At 44.9% G+C, this 17,545-nt stretch overlaps 3 non-coding genes across 3 annotated transcripts; all 3 read left to right on the top strand.

Annotated features, from left to right (window-relative positions):
• The first annotated feature begins 392 nt into the window (after positions 1 to 392).
• Positions 393 to 460, top strand: trnas-uga (transfer RNA serine (anticodon UGA)). The gene has a single exon. It is a non-coding gene; the product is annotated as a tRNA-Ser (tRNA).
• Positions 461 to 8,093: 7,633 nt separating this feature from the next.
• trnak-cuu (transfer RNA lysine (anticodon CUU)) lies at positions 8,094 to 8,166 on the top strand. Its single transcript has one exon. It is a non-coding gene; the product is annotated as a tRNA-Lys (tRNA).
• An 8,083-nt stretch (positions 8,167 to 16,249) lies between these two features.
• Positions 16,250 to 16,331, top strand: trnas-gcu (transfer RNA serine (anticodon GCU)). Its single transcript has one exon. It is a non-coding gene; the product is annotated as a tRNA-Ser (tRNA).
• The last annotated feature ends 1,214 nt before the right edge of the window (positions 16,332 to 17,545 follow it).

Raw genomic sequence — 17,545 nt, 5'->3', positions numbered from 1 at the left:
TCCAATGTAACTGATGTTGTTACACAAACTATTTAATCAGTGGAATTGTGCGTTTAGGGAGTTGAGATTTTCGAGTCTCTCAAGGCTTCTCTCCAAATCCAATGGCCATTTTCCACGAAGTTTCAACCCCACCTCACATAAACACTATTAGAACATAGAAAAATACAGCACAGAACAGGCCCTTCGGCCCACGATGTTGTGCCGAACCTTTTTCCTAGATTAACCATAGATTATCATTGAATTTACAGTGCAGAAGGAGGCCATTCGGCCCACCGTGTCTGCACCGGCCGACTATTGGTCGCTCGAATGGAATAACTTCCTGGAGTGATTCCAGGCTGGTTTTAGAATGTATTCCATCGACCAAATAACTAATGAATGACACAATGAACGCAGCTGCGATGGCCGAGTGGTTAAGGCGTTGGACTTGAAATCCAATGGGGTTCGAATCCTGCTCGCAGCGACTGTGATTCGAAATGTTTGTTCTACTCCCCGCACAAGCCGCTGACTCGAAAATTAATACGTTTTCCGATTGTTTGTAAATAAGCGGTTTCAACGTTAATCAAGTTCAGTCAGATATTTAACATTTTCGGGGGGGGGGGGGGACGACTGAACGAACTATTCAGATGAAAAAGGAACTCACACCCAAAACAGCAATCAGGAAATAATAAGGGAAGGGAAAGTCAGGGAACCAAGAGGTGAAGTAATCAGTGGGAAGCGTAGCTGCTTAGGAATACAAAAAAGCATGAAAAGACAAAACATAGGAGAGGTTACGATAGTCCCCATCCCACAAAATATGACACAGTGTATGGAAAGGCTCAGTAAACCAAGGTCCACCACACTAAGAAAACAAAAAGGGACGGTCAATAGAGAATTAAAGGTGCTATATTTAAATGCGCGCAGTGTACGGAACAAGGTAGATGAGCTTGTGGCCCAGATTGTGACTGGCAGGTATGATGTGGTAGGCATCACAGAGACATGGTTGCAGGGGGTTCAGGACTGGCATTTAAACATCCAGGGATTCACAACCTATCGAAAAGACAGAGAGGTGGGCAGAGGGGGCGGGGTTGCCTTCTTAATTAGGAATGAAATTAAATCAATAGCACTAAATGACATAGGGTCAGATAATGTGGAGTCTGTGTGGGTAGAGTTGAGGAACCACAAAGGCAAAAAAACCATAATGGGATTATGTACAGGCCTCCTAACAGTGGTCAGGACCGGGGGCACAAAATGCACCACGAAATAGAAAGTGCATGTCAGAAAGGCAAGGTCACAGTGATCATGGGGGACTTCAATATGCAGGTGGACTGGGTAAATAATGCTGCCAGTGGACCCAAGGAAAGGGAATTCATTGAATGTTTACAGGAGGGCTTTTTGGAACAGCTTGTGATGGAGCCCACGAGGGAACAGGCCATTCTGGACTTAGTGTTATGTAATGAGCCAGACTTGATTAAAGATCTTAAAGTAAGGGAGCACTTAGGAGGCAGTGATCATAATATGGTAGAATTCAATCTCCAATTTGAAAGAAAGAAGGTAGAATCAGATGTAAAGGTGTTACAGTTATAAAAAGGTAACTACAGGGGCATGAGGGAGGAACTGATAAAATCGACTTGGAGCAGAGCCTAGTGGGAATGACAGTAGAACAGCAATGGCAGGAGTTTCTGGGAGCAATTGAGGACACAGTGCAGAGGTTCATTCCAAAGAAAAGAAAGGTTATCAGAGAGGGGATTAGGCAGCCATGGCTGATAAAGGAAGTTAGGGAATGCATCAAAGCAAAAGAGAAGGCCTATAAATGTGGCAAAGAGTAGTGGGAAGTCAGAAGATTGGGAAGGCTAAAAAAACAAACAGAGGATAACAAAGAGAGAAATAAGGAAAGAGAGGATCAAATATGAAGGTAGGCTAGCCAGTAACATTAGGAATGACAGTGAAAGTTTCTTTAAATACATTAAAAACAAACGGGAGGCAAAAGTTGACATTGGGCCGCTCCAAAATGACGCTTGTAATTTTGTGATGGGAGACAAGGAAATAGCTGAGCAACTAAATAAGTACTTTGCGTCAGTCTTCACAGTAGAAGACATGAGTAATATCCCACCAATTCCGGAGAGTCAGGGGACAGAGTTGAATATGGTAGCCATCACAAAGGAGAAAGTGCTAGAGAAACTAAGAGGTCTAAAAACTGATAAATCTCCGGGCCCAGATGGACTACATCCTAGAGTTCTAAAGGAGACAGCTGAAGAAATAGTGGAGGCGTTAATTATGATCTTTCAAAAGTCACTGGAGTCCGGGAAAGTCCCAGAGGATTGGAAAATCGCTGTTGTAACCCCCCTGTTCAAGAAGGGAACAAGGAAAAAGATGGAAACTTATAGGCCAATTAGCCTAACCTCGGTTGTTGGCAAGATTCTAGAATCCATTGTTAAGGATGAGATTTCTAAATTCTTGGAAGTGCAGGGTCAGATTAGGACAAGTCAGCATTAATTTAGTAAGGGGAGGTCGTGCCTGACAAACCTGTTAGAGTTCTTTGAAGAGATAATAAATAGGTTAGATCAAGGAGAGCCAATGGATGTTATCTATCTTGACTTCCAAAAGGCCTTTGATAAGGTACCTCACGGGAGACTGCTGAGTAAAATAAGGGCCCATGGTATTCGAGGCAAGGTACTAACATGGATTGACGATTGGCTGTCAGGCAGAAGGCAGAGAGTTGGGATAAAAGGTTATTTTTCGGAATGGCAACCGGTGACGAGTGGTGTCCCACAGGGTTCAGTGTTGGGGCCACAGCTGTTCTCTTTATATATTAACGATCTAGATGACGGGACTGGGGGCATTCTGGCTAAGTTTGCCGGTGATACAAAGATAGGTGGAGGGGCAGGTAGTATGGAGAAGGTGGGGAGGCTGCAGAAAGGTTTAGACAGTTTAGGAGAGTGGTCCAAGAAATGGCTGATGAAATTCAACGTGGGCAAGTGCGAGGTCTTGCACTTTGGAAAAAACAATAGAGGCATGGACTATTTTCTAAACGGTGACAAAATTCATAATGCTGAAGTGCAAAGGGACTTGGGAGTCCTAGTCCAGGATTCTCTAAAGGTAAACTTGCAGGTTGAGTCCGTAATTAAGAAAGCAAATGCAATGTTGTCATTCATCTCAAGAGGCTCGGAATATAAAAGCAGGGATGTACTTCTGAAGCTTTATAAAGCATTAGTTAGGCCCCATTTAGAATACTGTGAGCAATTTTGGGCCCCACACCTCAGGAAGGACAGACTGGCATTGGAGCGGGTCCAGCGGATATTCAAACGGATGATCCCAGGAATGGTAGGCCTAACATACGATGAACGTCTGAGGACCCTGGGATTACATTCATTGGAGTTTAGGAGGTTGAGGGGAGATCTAATAGAAACTTACAAGATAATGAATGGCTTAGATAGGGTGGATGTAGGGAAGTTGTTTCCATTAGCAGGGGAGACTAGGACCCGGGGGCACAGCCTTAGAATAAAAGGGAGTCACTTTAGAACAGAGATGAGGAGAAATTTCTTCAGCCAGAGAGTGGTGGGTCTGTGGAATTCATTGCCACAGAGGGCGGTGGAGGCCGGGACGTTGAGTGTCTTTAAGACAGAAGTTGATAAATTCTTGATTTCTCGAGGAATTAAGGGCTATGGAGAGAGAGCGGGTGAATGGAGTTGAAATCAGCCATGATTGAATGGCGGAGTGGACTCGATGGGCCGAATGGCCTTACTTCCGCTCCTATGTCTTATGGTCTTATGGTCTTAATATTTCCTGCAACGTTTGGAAGGAGAAGCAGCAACGGCAGCGAATGGAAACGTGGTTTGGCTTCATTCAGCTGAATGTATTTCTGGGTAAAAAGATCGTGGCAGAAATGGAACATATTTTTGAAATATTTTCTTGTTCTCTTTCCTTTGTCTCCATCTGTTTCTTTGTCTCTTTCTCTCTCCCTCGCTCATTGTTTTTGTGCTTCTCCGAGGACTGATTGGATACACAGCGAAACTCAGCCCCATCTCATTCCAACTCTTTTGGACCAACACGTCCTGGTGATGGGCGGTCCTGAATCAGTGGAAGAATCGACAACCTATTCCATTCTTGGCTCTGTGAGAAGTCCCATTCCTGGTTGTGACGTGGCTCTGAGATAAAGAGCCACGTCACAATGATCTCGCCATTTTATTCTGTGTGCCATTTCTATGTGAGTGTTGACAACATAATTCAGCTCTTGGTATTCACCATGATTCAGTCAGTGGTGGTCTGTGGAAAGTAGGAGTCAGTCTGTGGCGCTCTGTCTCCCATAGTCTTGACGTTCAGAGTGACCATTACACAGTCCTTGTGGCGACAAGGTCCCATTTGCACATTGAGGATTCGCACCATCCGGTTATTTGACACTACCACCCTGCTAAGTGCGATCAATTTTGAAATACAATTGCTGCATATTTCAGTCCCTGACACTATATGGCAGAGTCAGATTCATTCCATATTTGTAATATACCAATCATTCTTCGGATTGTTACATATCTTCTGCAACAATCTGTCTTTGTATTCAGTTAAATCGCTTTGCGAGAGTCTCTGGGACTGTATGAGAGTCTGTCATTCATTCAATATCTTTCATACTCTGAAAATCTGTGTTAAGGTTGAACTAAATCTGTAATGATCAATCTCTGATATTGTTATTGAGTGAATAAAATCATTATGTTGTTTGCTAGTTTCCGTTAAAACGTCTGCATATCAGAATCAGGACAAAACTTTCAGTGGCAGTGGGCATGCGCGTGTGCTGGGGGAGGTGCATATAGACATTTGGGTGGTGAATGACTCTTTATCTGTCAGCCCCTGCTGTGCACAGTAACAAGTCTGACAACACCAGGTTAAAGTCCAACAGGTGTGTTTCAGACACTAGCTTTCGGAGCACTGCTCGTTCCTCAGGTGAATGAAGAGGTATGTTTCGGATACATATATAGAGGCAATGTCAAAAATGCAAGACAATGCTTTAAATGCCAGCATTTGCAGGTAATTAAGTCTTTACAGGTCCAGAGATTAAATGAAAATGAAAAAGAAAATCGCTTATTGTCACAAGTAGGTTTCAGATTAAGCTATCGTGAAAAGCCACATTCCGTCGCCTGTTCGGGGAGGCTGATCCGGGAATTGAACCACGCTTCTGACCTGACTCGGTCGTCTTTTAAAGCCAGCGATTTAGCCCTGTGCTAAACCAGATAGGGGTAACCCCAGGTTAAAGAGGTGTGAATTGGCTCACACCAGGGCAGTTGGTAGGATTTCGCAAGCCCAGGCCAGACGGTGGGGGATAAATGCAATGCGACATGAATCCAAGGTCCCGGTTGAGGCCGTACTCATGTATGCGGAACTTGGCTAGAAGTTTCTGTTCGGCGATTTTCCTTGTCGCGCGTCCTGAAGGCCGCCTTGCAGAACGCTTACCCGGAGATCAGAGGCTCAATGCCCTTGACTGCTGAATTGTTCTCCTACGTGTTCTCTGGTGTGACATGTGAATATTCGATTCATTCTCTATCTGCAGACTGTTGCTTTGTGTGGCACAGGTCTCCCCAGACCAACGAGCCAGCCGCTGATTTGATCTCACTTGAAGCAACTTTTAATTGCGTCCAAAGCCCATCAGTTTCCCCACACAATTATAAATTAGAAATATGAAAGGACAATGTGACATTTATCTCTCTGTTCTGGAGCTGATCAGAAGCAGTGATGTCAGTTTGCACCACTCGCCAAGTCGGTCTGTGGATGCGCTTCGCCAATCACGTGGGTAATGTAATTCTGCCAGTCAGTGGGTTCATTTGGCATTTTAGGAGAAATTCGAAGTCATCATGACTTCATCAGTGGCCTCATGGTTAAGGTGTGAGTGATGTTTATCATGATGTGATCAAATGAGTGTCTATTTCAGTCTTTCCGCAGGGAGTTTTCATACTGAGGAGAAACATGTTGGACATGGTCTGGGAATGTTTCACTCCGGTCCATTCCCAACATATCCTGCCCTGATGGGATGGACTTTTCCTTCCAATCGTTGCAGAACACTTTTTAAATATTGATTAATATTCGTTAATTATCATTTATTAAGTATTGTTTCATATGTTTAGTGTAGTTTATTTAAAAATACTAATTACCAGACGCGATAAATTTTTACTTTCATTCCCGAAACAGCCAAATTGGGTGAAAACCATCAATGAGATGCAAAGGGAGCCCCGGTCATTTGTGCGGCCAGTGGTTTGTTGATGGAGCTGAGTAAATATCCCGGAGCAGAGCGGCTGCGAGCGGGGTTCGAACCTCCGCGGGGATACAATAATGTGCGTTTGCCGTTTGTGTCCACACATTTGGCGAGGAATGGAGCTGCTGCTGCCCGGTGAGCTGGGCAAGCAAGAAGCACAGATATTGACCAACTGCACCCGCTCCAAATAGATTACCCAAACTACTGGACAAAACAAAAACAAGCACAACTGATCTTTTCAGAAACTATGTCAGTCTCTACGAAAACAATATGCCAACACCGCTTCAAGATTCGATCTGCTGTAAGAATTCACTATGAACTGCCTCAATGTCAGCCGTAATTCCTTACCAGCTCTCAGATAGAAGCTGGCTGTTTAGAAGTTTCCTTCACTTTTCTCGGTCCGGCTCAGTAAAAATCAATCACACCCCCATGATCTGCTTTTCCCCTGTTCTCAGACACATCCACTTTCTACAAGTGCGCACGAAATGATTTGCAGAGTAAGAGTCAGACTCGTTCTCTCTCGATCCCTTTATCCCAGTGCCGCCTCACAACCAGGAATGGAACTCCTTACAGAGCAAGAATGGAATAGTTTGTCGATTCTTCTACTGATTCACGACCGTCCATCACCAGGACGTATTGGTCCAAAAGAGTTGGGATGAGATGGGGCTGAGTTTCACTGTGTATCCAATCAGTCCCCAGAGAAGCACAAAAACAGTGAGTGAGGGAGAGAGAAAGAAACATATAGAGAGACAACAGAAAGAGAACAAGAAAATATTTTTTTTAAATGTTCCATTTCTGCCACGATCTTTTTACACAGAAATACATTCAGCTGAATGAAACCGAACCACGTTTCCATTCGCTGCCGTTGCTGCTTCTCCTTCCGAACGTTGCAGGAAACTTTATTATTTATTGATTGTTGCTTTGAGGGTGAACTCCTTATTTATCTTTATGTTTCGTTTAGTTTCCAAAAAGAACGTTTTTCTAAAAAACTGAATTCGATAAATGTTAACACCGTTAACAGACAACCAACCGAAATTCCGATTCATTGTCGAGCCGGCAGCTTCCCCGGGGAGTTGAACAAACATTTCGAATCACACTCGAATCTGCGGGGGAGGGGGGGGGGAAACGCTATTGGATTTGAAGTCCAACGACTTGACAACTCGGCCATCACAGCTGCATCATTCAACAGTAATTTGGTCGATAGAATACATTCGAAAGCCGGCCTTGGATCACTCCAGGAAGTCATTGCATTCAAGCGATCAAAGCGTCCGGGGTTTATGTGAGGAGGGGTTGAATCTTGTGGAAAATAACCATTCGATTTGGAAAGAAGCCTTCAGATATTCGAAAATCTGAGTTCCCTAAACGCACAATTCCACTGATTAAATAGTTTGTGTAACAACATCAGTTACATTGGAAAAATATAAGAAATTCATGTTCCTTTTCAAATGCAGCAGCACTAAACTTCCCAGTCTGGATGAAAATTAAAATGATGAATCTAGAAATTAGAGCACCGAGGGAGACCAGTGGAGACCGAATGGTCACGTGATGACGCAACTAAAATGATCACGTGTCTGGATTCCTGCAATTCTCCCCGGATCGCGGTCAGAGCACAAGCCAGGAGGAGCAGCTCAATTATTAAATCAATTATTTTTTTATTACAACTCCTTGGTTTCCAGTGATTCAAAGACGACCATTTCTACATGGTGTCAGGAGTGGACATTATAGCAAAAGCATTTGAACGCATCAACCTCCTTGCTTCATAGAATCGTAGATTCTCCAGCGCAGAAAGCCATTCGGCCCAACAAGTCATTACTTACCCTCCGAATGAGCACCGCAGCCACTCTCCACAAGAAGATGTTTAATGGGCAATGCAGCACCAGCTCGGCTAGCTCAGTCGGTAGAGCATGGGACTCTTAATCCCAGAGTCGTGGGTTCAAGCCCCATGTTGGGCGCTTCCTTACTATTATCGGAAAAGATTGATGCTGAATGAACTGTCTTCACAACAAGAAGGCAAGGTTATGTCGCTGGACTGGGAATCCAGAGGTCTGAACTAACCCTTGGTGACAAGATTTAACAAATCTGGAATTGAAATTTCGTCTCAGTAATGGCGCAGAAAGGTTCTGCTTCAGGCTGATCAATTTCCACAACTGGGAACACATTTACACAACAGGGAACGATTTGACACAACCACAGTGAAGATGTGTCACCAGCCGAGTGACGGTTCCGACAGAGAGAGCACAGTTACACAGCAGAGAGCACGGTCACACAGCAGAGAGCACAGTTACACAGCAGAAAACACATTTTCCGAAAAAAACAGTTTATTCACATCGGCACCTTTACTGTGTGTCATTGTGTGTGTGTCCTGATAGTCTCTTCCTGCATTTCTCTGTGTCTTTCTCTGTCTGTCACAGCCGTGATGATGTTACGGATTCATCTCACTTTTCCGAAACAGTAATTGTGATTGACAGATGCAGAAATATTTTCACACTGACATTCAGTACCAATGTCTGATAGAGACTGAATTCCACTCTCACAAAAAGTACCAGACATTGACTCATAATGAAGGCATCCTGCTCTCACAACCTGTTCCAGAGACTGAGGTGCAGACTGTTCCCTCCACTCGCGAACACTACCTGTGATTTACAGATACAGAACAAATCCCAGTCAGGTGAGTAGCAGAGTTTGATGGGTACGACATGTATTCCACAATCGCCTTCTCTGCGCCAGATAATCAGACGCAGTCGACATACGGTGTCTGTGTTGTTTTAACAAGAGTTTTACACAAGAACCGGAACACATTTACACAATATCAGGGTATAAGACGGAGGAGCAGAAGTAGACCATTCAGCCTATCGAATGTGCTCCGTATTTCAATGAGATCATGCTTGATCTGATATATGGCGTGTTATGACCTCATACGGTGGCACGTTGTCACAGTGGCTACCTCACAGCGCCCGCGATCCGGGTTCAATTCCAGCCTTTGGTCACTGACTGTATGGAGTTTGCACTTTTTTTCTGTGTCTATGGGTTTCCTCCGGGTGCTGCGATTTCCTCGCACGTCCAAATGTGTGTGGGCTAGGTGGAATGCCCATGCTAAATTGCCCCTTTGTGTTTATAAAGTTGGATAGTGCGTTACAGGGATGTGGTTGGGGCATAGGGACTCTTTCAGAGGGTCGGTGCAGAGTCGATGGGCCGAATGGCCACCTTTTACATTTTAATGATTTCATGATGATCCTCATGCCCACTTTCCCGGCTTTTCATCTCTAGATTTCATGATTAACCTTTTTAACCAATACTCCAACTAAGCCTCAGGTACCAGTAACTCCTCAATGGGCGCTAATTTTCCGGCTGCCAATCATTTGATCAGTCTGAGGGAAGTCGCATCCTGGAAACATCATAAATTGATCCAGTTCCAAAGTAAATTAAGTCGCTTCAGTCCCTGATAACCAAAGGCTGCTTTCCCCGTTGACGGTGAGATCTGACTGATGGTGATTTAACCTGAGGATCACGATACCTCAGGCGAGTGGCAAGGCTGTGAAGGCGGGGTTTTCCTGATTCAGTTCTATTGTAACCGTGTGATCTGAATCTAAATAACCTGGTTCTCACTCTGTTAATATTGTCTCACGCTGAGGCAGACCTCACCGATTGGATAGACGAGTGATCGTTCTTCAGTCTCGTCATGGACGAATCCGCTAAATATTAGACCATAAGACCATAAGAAATAGGAGCGGAAGTAAGGCCATTCGGCCCATCGAGTCCACTCCACCATTCAATCATGGCTGATTTCAACTCCATTTACCCTCTCTCTCTCTCCACAGCCCTTAATTCCTCGAGAAATCAAGAATTTATCAACTTCTGTCTTAAAGACACTCAACGTCCCGGCCTCCACCGCCCTCTGTGGCAATGAATTCCACAGACCCACCACTCTCTGGCTGAAGAAATTTCTCCTCATCTCTGTTCTAAAGTGACTCCCTTTTATTCTACGGCTGTGCCCCCGTGTCCTAGTCTCCCCCTGCTAATGGAAACAACTGCCCTACATCCACCCTATCTAAGCCATTCATTATCTTGTAAGTTTCTATTAGATCTCCCCATAACCTCCTAAACTACAATGAATATAATCCCAGGATCCTCAGACGTTCATCGTATGTTAGGCCTACCATTCCTGGGATGATCCGTGTGAATCTCCGCTGGACCCGCTCCAGTGCCAGTATGTCCTTCCTGAGGCGTGGTGCCCAAAATTGCTCGCAGTATTCTAAATGGGGCCTAACTAATGCTTTATAAAGCTTCGGAAGTACATCCCTGCTTTTATATTCCAAGCCTCTTGAGATGAATGACAACTTTGCATTTGCTTTCTTAATTACGGACTCAACCTGCAAGTTTACCTTTAGAGAATCCTGGACTAGGACTCCCAAGTCCCTTTGCACTTCAGCATTATGAATTTTGTCACCGTTTAGAAAATAGTCCATGCCTCTATTCTTTTTTCAAAAGTTCAAGACCTCGCACTTGCCCACGTTGAATTTCATCAGCCATTTCTTGGACCACTCTCCTAAACTGTCTAAATCTTTCTGCAGCCTCCCCACCTCCTCCATACTACCTGCCCCTCCACCTATCTTTGTATCATCGGCAAGCTTAGCCAGAATGCCCCCAGTCCCGTCATCTAGATCGTTAATATATAAAGAGAACAGCTGTGGCCCCAACACTGAACCCTGCGGGACACCACTCGTCACCGGTTGCCATTCCGAAAAAGAACCTTTAATCCCAACTCTCTGCCTTCTGCCTGACAGCCAATCGTCAATCCATGTTAGTACCTTGCCTCGAATACCATGGGCCCTTATTTTACTCAGCAGTCTCCCGCGAGGCACCTTATCAAAGGCCTTTTGGAATTCAAGATAGATAACATCCATTGGCTCTCCTTGGTCTAACCTATTTATTATCTCTTCAAAGAGCTCTAACAGGTTTGTCAGGCACGACCTCCCCTTACTAAATCCATGCTGACTTCTCCTACTCCGACCCTGCACTTCCAAGAATTTAGAAATCTCATCCTTAACAATGGATTCTAGAATCTTGCCAACAACCGAGGTTAGGCTAATTAGCCTATAGTTCTCCATCTTTAGCCTTGTTCCCTTCTTGAACAGGGGGTTACAACAGCGATTTTCCAATCCTCTGGGACTTTCCCTGACTCCAGTGACTTTTGAAAGATCATAACTAACGCCTCCACTTTTTCTTCACTATCTCCTTTAGAACTCTGGGATGTAGCCCATCTGGGCCCGGAGATTTATCAATTTTTAGACCTCTTAATTTCTCTAGCACTTTCTCCTTCGTGATGGCTACCATATTCAACTCTGCCCCCTGACTCTCCGGAATTGTTGGGCTTTTACTCATGTCTTCTACAGTGAAGACTGACGCAAAGTACTTATTTAATTCCTCAGCTATTTCCTTGTCTCCCATCACTAGATTACCAGTGTCATTTTGGAGCGGCCCAATGTCAACTTTTGCCTCCCGTTTGTTTTTAATGTATTTAAAGAAACTTTTACTATCATTCGTAATGTTACTGGCTAGCCTACCTTCATATTTGATCCTCTGTTTCCTTATTTCTCTCTTTGTTATCCTCTGTTTGTTTTTGTAGCCTTCCCAATCTTCTGACTTCCCACTACTCTTTGCCACATTTATAGGCTTTCTCTTTTGCTTTGATGCATTCCCTAACTTCCTTTGTCAGTCATGGCTGCCGAACCCCCCCTCTGATAATCTTTCTTTTCTTTGGGATGAACCTCTGTACTGTGTCCTCAATTACTCCCAGAAACTCCTGCCATTGCTGTTCTACTGTCATTCCCACTAGGCTCTGCTCCAAGTCGATTTTATCAGTTCCTCCCTCATGCCCCTGTAGTTACCTTTATTTAACTGTAAAACCTTTACATCTGATTCTACCTTCTTTCTTTCAAATTGGAGATTGAATTCTACCATATTATGATCACTGCCTCCTAAGTGCTCGCTTACTTTAAGATCTTTAATCAAGTCATGCTCATTACAGAACACTAAGTCCAGTATGGCCTGTTCCCTCGCGGGCTCCATCACAAGCTGTTCCAAAAAGCCCTCCTGTAAACATTCAATGAATTCCCTTTCCTTGGGTCCACTGGCAGCATTATTTATCCAGTCCACCTGCATATTGAAGTCCCCCATGATCACTGTGACCTTGCCTTTCTGACATGCACTTTCGATTTCGTGGTGCATTTTGTGCCCCCGGTCCTGACCACTGTTTGGAGGCCTGTACATAACTCCCATTATGTTTTTTTGCCTTTGTGGTTCCTCAACTCTATCCACACAGACTCCACATCATCTGACCCTATGTCGTTTAGTGCTATTGATTTAATTTCATTCCTAATTAACAAGGCAACCCCGCCCCCTCTGCCCACCTCTCTGTCTTTTCGATAGGTTGTGAATCCCTGGATGTTTAAATGCCAGTCCTGAACCCCCTGCAACCATGTCTCTGTGATGCCTACCACATCATACCTGCCAGTCATAACCTGGGCCACAAGCTCATCTACCTTGTTCCGTACACTGCGCGCATTTAAATATAGCACCTTTAATTCTCTATTGACCGTCCCTTTTTGTTTTCTTAGTGTGGTGGACCTTGATTTACTGAGCCTTTCCATACACTGTGTCATATTTTGTGGGATGGGGACTATCGTAACCTCTCCTGAGTTTTGTCTTTTCGTGCTTTTTTGTATTCCTAAGCAGCTACGCTTCCCACTGATTACTTCACCTCTTGTTTCCCTGACTTTCCCTTGCTCCCCCATCTTTAGTTTAAAGTCCTATTGACCACCCTATTTACTCTTTTCGCCAGAACACTGGTCCCAGCTCGGTTCAGGTGGAGACCATCCCAACGGTATAGGTCCCCCCTGTCCCAAAACTGATGCCAGTGTCCCATGAAAAGGAACCCCTCTTTCCCACACCACTCTTTCAGCCACGTGTTAACTTCCCTTATTCTTGCCTCCCTATGCCAATTTGCACGTGGCTCGGGCAGTAATCCGGAGATTATGACCCTTGAGGACCTGTTTTTTAATTTGAATCCTAGCTCTTTATAATCTCTAAACAGGTCCTGTTTCCTAGACTTGCCTATGTTGTTGGTACCGACATGGGCCACAACAACTGGATCCTCCCCCTCCCTCTCCAGTATCCTTTCAAGCCGGTCAGAAATACCAGGCAACGTACCATGCGGGACTCTTTATCATGCTCACAAAGGATACTATCTATCCCCCTGATAATAGAATCCCCTACAACTTGCCTATTTACTCCCTCCCCTTGAATGGCCTGCTGAACCACGGTGCCTTGGTCAGCTGACTCATCCTTCCTGCAGCCCTGTTCGCCATCCACACAGGGAGCAAGTGCCTCACACCTGTTGGACAGGGTCAAGGGCTGAGACTCCTGAGATCCTGACTGCTGGTTCCCTTTAACTGCCTGACCTGCAGTCACACCCTGCTGTCCCTGGCCACTGGCAGGATTTAAACTAGTTACTCTGACAGGTGTGACTGCCTCCTGAAACACAGTGTCCAGATAAGTCTCCCCCTCCCGGATGTGCCTCAGTGTTTGAAGCTCAGACTCCAGCTCATCAACTCTGAGCCGGAGCTCTTCGAGCAGCCAACACTTACTGCAGATGTGGTCGCTGCAGCTCGGAATGCGATCTGCCAGCTCCCACATCAAGCAGCTCAAGCACATCACCTGACCAGCCATCACTGATTAATTAATTAGTTTGATTTAAGTTTACGAGTTAAGCTGTGTTTTGTTTTAAATGTGGTGCCGATTTGCTATCAACCACAATATGAAGGCACTTTCTGGAAAGTTTACCTTTCAACCAGCAATAGTCTCATCGTGCCACAATAATTTACCATTAATCTGCTCCAAGTATACTTTCACGTCTCGCTGAAAGAATATAATCCCTATTTCCTGGGGAATAAAGCCAGGCAGGAGTAGAAACCTGTAACTCAATGATCAGAAAATGTCCATCGTGAAATGTGTGTTCCGATGATCGACGGATTCCTCTGTGAAGCCGGGAGCGTTTGTTTTTGCTGTCAAATGCTGGTTGATTCCAGTCTTTCAGCGGGGGCCTTTCACACTGTGTGGAAACATCTTGGAAATAATATTGAAGTGTTTCACATCAGTCCATTCATAAAAGTCCCTGAATGTGATGGGAATTCATTTTATTGAAAAACACTGCATTTCCAACATTGAACACGGGGCTGGAGTCAAAGATCATAGAATTTACAGTGCAGAAGGAGGCCATTCTGCCCTTCGAGTCTGCACCGGCTCTTGGAAAGAGCATCCTACCCAACGTCAACACCCCCACCCTATCCCCATAACCCACTAACCCCACCGAACACTAAGGGCAATTTTGGACACTAAGAGCAATTTATCATGGCCAATCCACCGAACCTGCACATCTTTGGACTCTGGGCGGATATTTTCCATCAGTTCATGGATGCAAAACGAATTAAGACGTTTCGACGCATGCACTTGTCGGTTGAGGTGGCCGAGCGGTTAAGGCGCTGTGCTGCTAATCCATTGTGCTCTACGGATGTGTGTTCGAATTCCATGCTCGTAGATTTTAAATTCACTTTTCTCGGAAGTAGGCCTCCTTTTTCCAAGATGGATATGCAATCACTGATGTGACAATCTATTCCAAGATGTCAGGCCAGATTGCATCGAGTTGGGTTAGAGGACGGTGGAACGGAGGCAGACGTGTTTGGGGTTTAACCGCTCTTTGACACCAGTTCTTCTTCGGCTACCCACAGTACAGTCGAGGATACCGGGTTGACTTCTCCCATAATTACCTTCTGCCACCTCTCCTGGATGAACATCCTCCTGTTTGTGCACTGGAGGGTTGCTTCGGTCACTTGCCTGTGAGAAGGTCAGATATTAAAGTTCCATGAAGTAAAGGAGTTGTACCACGTGGTTAAGGGGATGCACAAGAAACCTTTGTGCTCTGCGCACTTCAGTTCGAATCCAATCCTCGTCTGTAACGTATCTGTTGTGTCTCTGTTTGATCCACTTCATGAGGGTGACGGAAAAATGCTGTGATGTTTGGGGCTTGGGGTTGTGAATAATCGAAAACTTTCCATATTGAAACCACTTTAGAAAATGACGAGAAAGTTACTTAATTCACTCCCCCCCATAATTGCGCACACATTCTGAGTTGGAAACTATTTCTTTCCCTCAGTTTGAAAGTCATGAAGCGGCGCAAACGATAGATTCATCAGATAGATGAGCAGTATTACGCCATTCGACCCATCGAGTCTGCCCGCCATTCGATCATGACTGAAATGTTCATCGTCTGCTACCTGAAATGTTACGGAACAAGAGATCGATTGAGATATCAGCCAGAACACCTCCTCCCGAGAACACATAACATTGGAGCTGGGATATGGAATTTAGCCTCTTGGGCGTAAAACCTTCCATGTGATCTTGCCTGATCAAACATAATGGCCTCAACACCACCGTCCTGCCCGTTCTCCAGAACCCTTCAACTCATTACCAATAAAAGTCTCTCTAAGTCCTCCTTAACTTTCTCACTGTCCCTGCATCCACCACACTCTGAGGAAGTGAATTCCACAGAATTACAACCCTTTGGGAGAAGTAGTTTTTCTTTTTTAAATTTGCCTCCTCATATTTTAAGATGATGACCTCTCGTTTTAGACTACCCCACAACAGGTAACGTCAACTCCACGTCTACAATATCTACACCTTTTCGCATCTTAAACACCTCACTTAGATAATCCGCATAAATTCTGAATGAGAAACAGTTGACCAGTCTTCCTCAGTTTGAAACTCAGGATGTCGCGCAAAAACATCCGATTCAACTATTACCGCGCTGGCCGGGGATCGAACCGGAGTCAACGGTTTCAAAAGCAGCGATGCTCACCACTATACCACCATCGCTGCATTTCCCCCATCGAATACCTGGTTGAATAGAAAGAGGCAAATAATTTCCATCAGTTCATGGATGCAAAACGAATTAAGACGTCTTGACGCAAAGATTTGTGCGACGAGGTGGCCGAGTGGTTAAGGCGATGGACTGCTAATCCATTGTGCTCTGCACACGTGGGTTCGAATCCCATCCCCGTCGATTTTTCGCCCATTGTTTCACGGAAGTGGGATTCATTTTTCCACGATGGATCTGCAATCACTGATGTGACAAACTATTCCAAGTTGTCAGGCCACTTGCATCGATTTGGGTTAGAGGAGGGACGAACGGAGGCAGACGTGTTTGGGGCTTAACCCCACATTGCCACCACTTCTTCTTCGGCTCCCCACTGTGCAATCGAGGTTACCGGGTTCACTTCTCCCATTATTAACTTCTGCCACCTCTCGTGGATGAACGTCCTCCTGATTGTACATTGGTGGGGTGCTTCGGCTACTTGTCTGTGACAAGATCAGATATTAAAGTTCCATGAACTAAAGGGGTTGTATCACGTGGTTAAGGTGATGCACAATAATCCATTGTACTCTGCACACGTGGTTTCAAATCCCATTCTTGTCTCTAACGTGTCTGTTGTATCTCTGTTTCGTCCACTTCATGAGGATATAGAAAAAAGGCTGTGATTTTTAGCTTTTGTTTAAGGGCTTGGCGGGCGGTGAATAGTCGAACACTGTCCATGGTGAAGCCAAATAATAAAAAGCTGAGAAAGTTACTTTTCACTCCCTGCCCTAATTGCGCATAGATTCTGAGTTGGAAAATGTTCCTTCCCCTCAATTTGAAACTCACGAAGTCGCACAAAATATAAGTTCATAAAATATAGGAGCAGAATTAAGCCATTAGACCCATCGAGTCTGCCCCGCCATTCTATCACGGATGATGTGTTCCTCATCTGTTACCTGCAATGTTACAGATGAAGAGGGCGATTGATCTCAGCAAGAATACGTCCTCACTATAACACATGACCTAGGAGCGGGAGAAGACAATTTAGCCTCCTGAGCATAACACGTTCCATGAGATCTTGGCTGATCCCATACTGGCCTCAACTCCACCCGTTCTCCATAACCCTTCCACTCATTACCAACAAAAATCTCTCTAACTCCTCCTTAAATGTATTCACTGTCCCTGCATCCATCGCAATCTGGGGTAGCGAATTCCACAGAATCATCGATCATAGAATTTACAGTGCAGAAGGAGGCCATTCGGCCCATCGACTCTGCACCGGCTCTTGGAAAGAGCACCCTACCGAGGCCCACACCACCCAATCCCCATAACCCAGTAACCCCATTCAACCAACCCTAAGGCCAATTTTTGGACACTAAGGGCAATTTAACATGGACAACCCGTCTAACCTGCACATCTTT

This window comes from Scyliorhinus torazame, chromosome 24, assembly GCF_047496885.1.
Source record: "Scyliorhinus torazame isolate Kashiwa2021f chromosome 24, sScyTor2.1, whole genome shotgun sequence".
In the NCBI taxonomy this organism is placed as follows: Eukaryota; Metazoa; Chordata; class Chondrichthyes; order Carcharhiniformes; family Scyliorhinidae; genus Scyliorhinus; species Scyliorhinus torazame.
The sequence above is the reverse complement of the archived record's forward strand: the minus strand, read 5'-3'. Positions and strand labels throughout refer to the sequence as shown.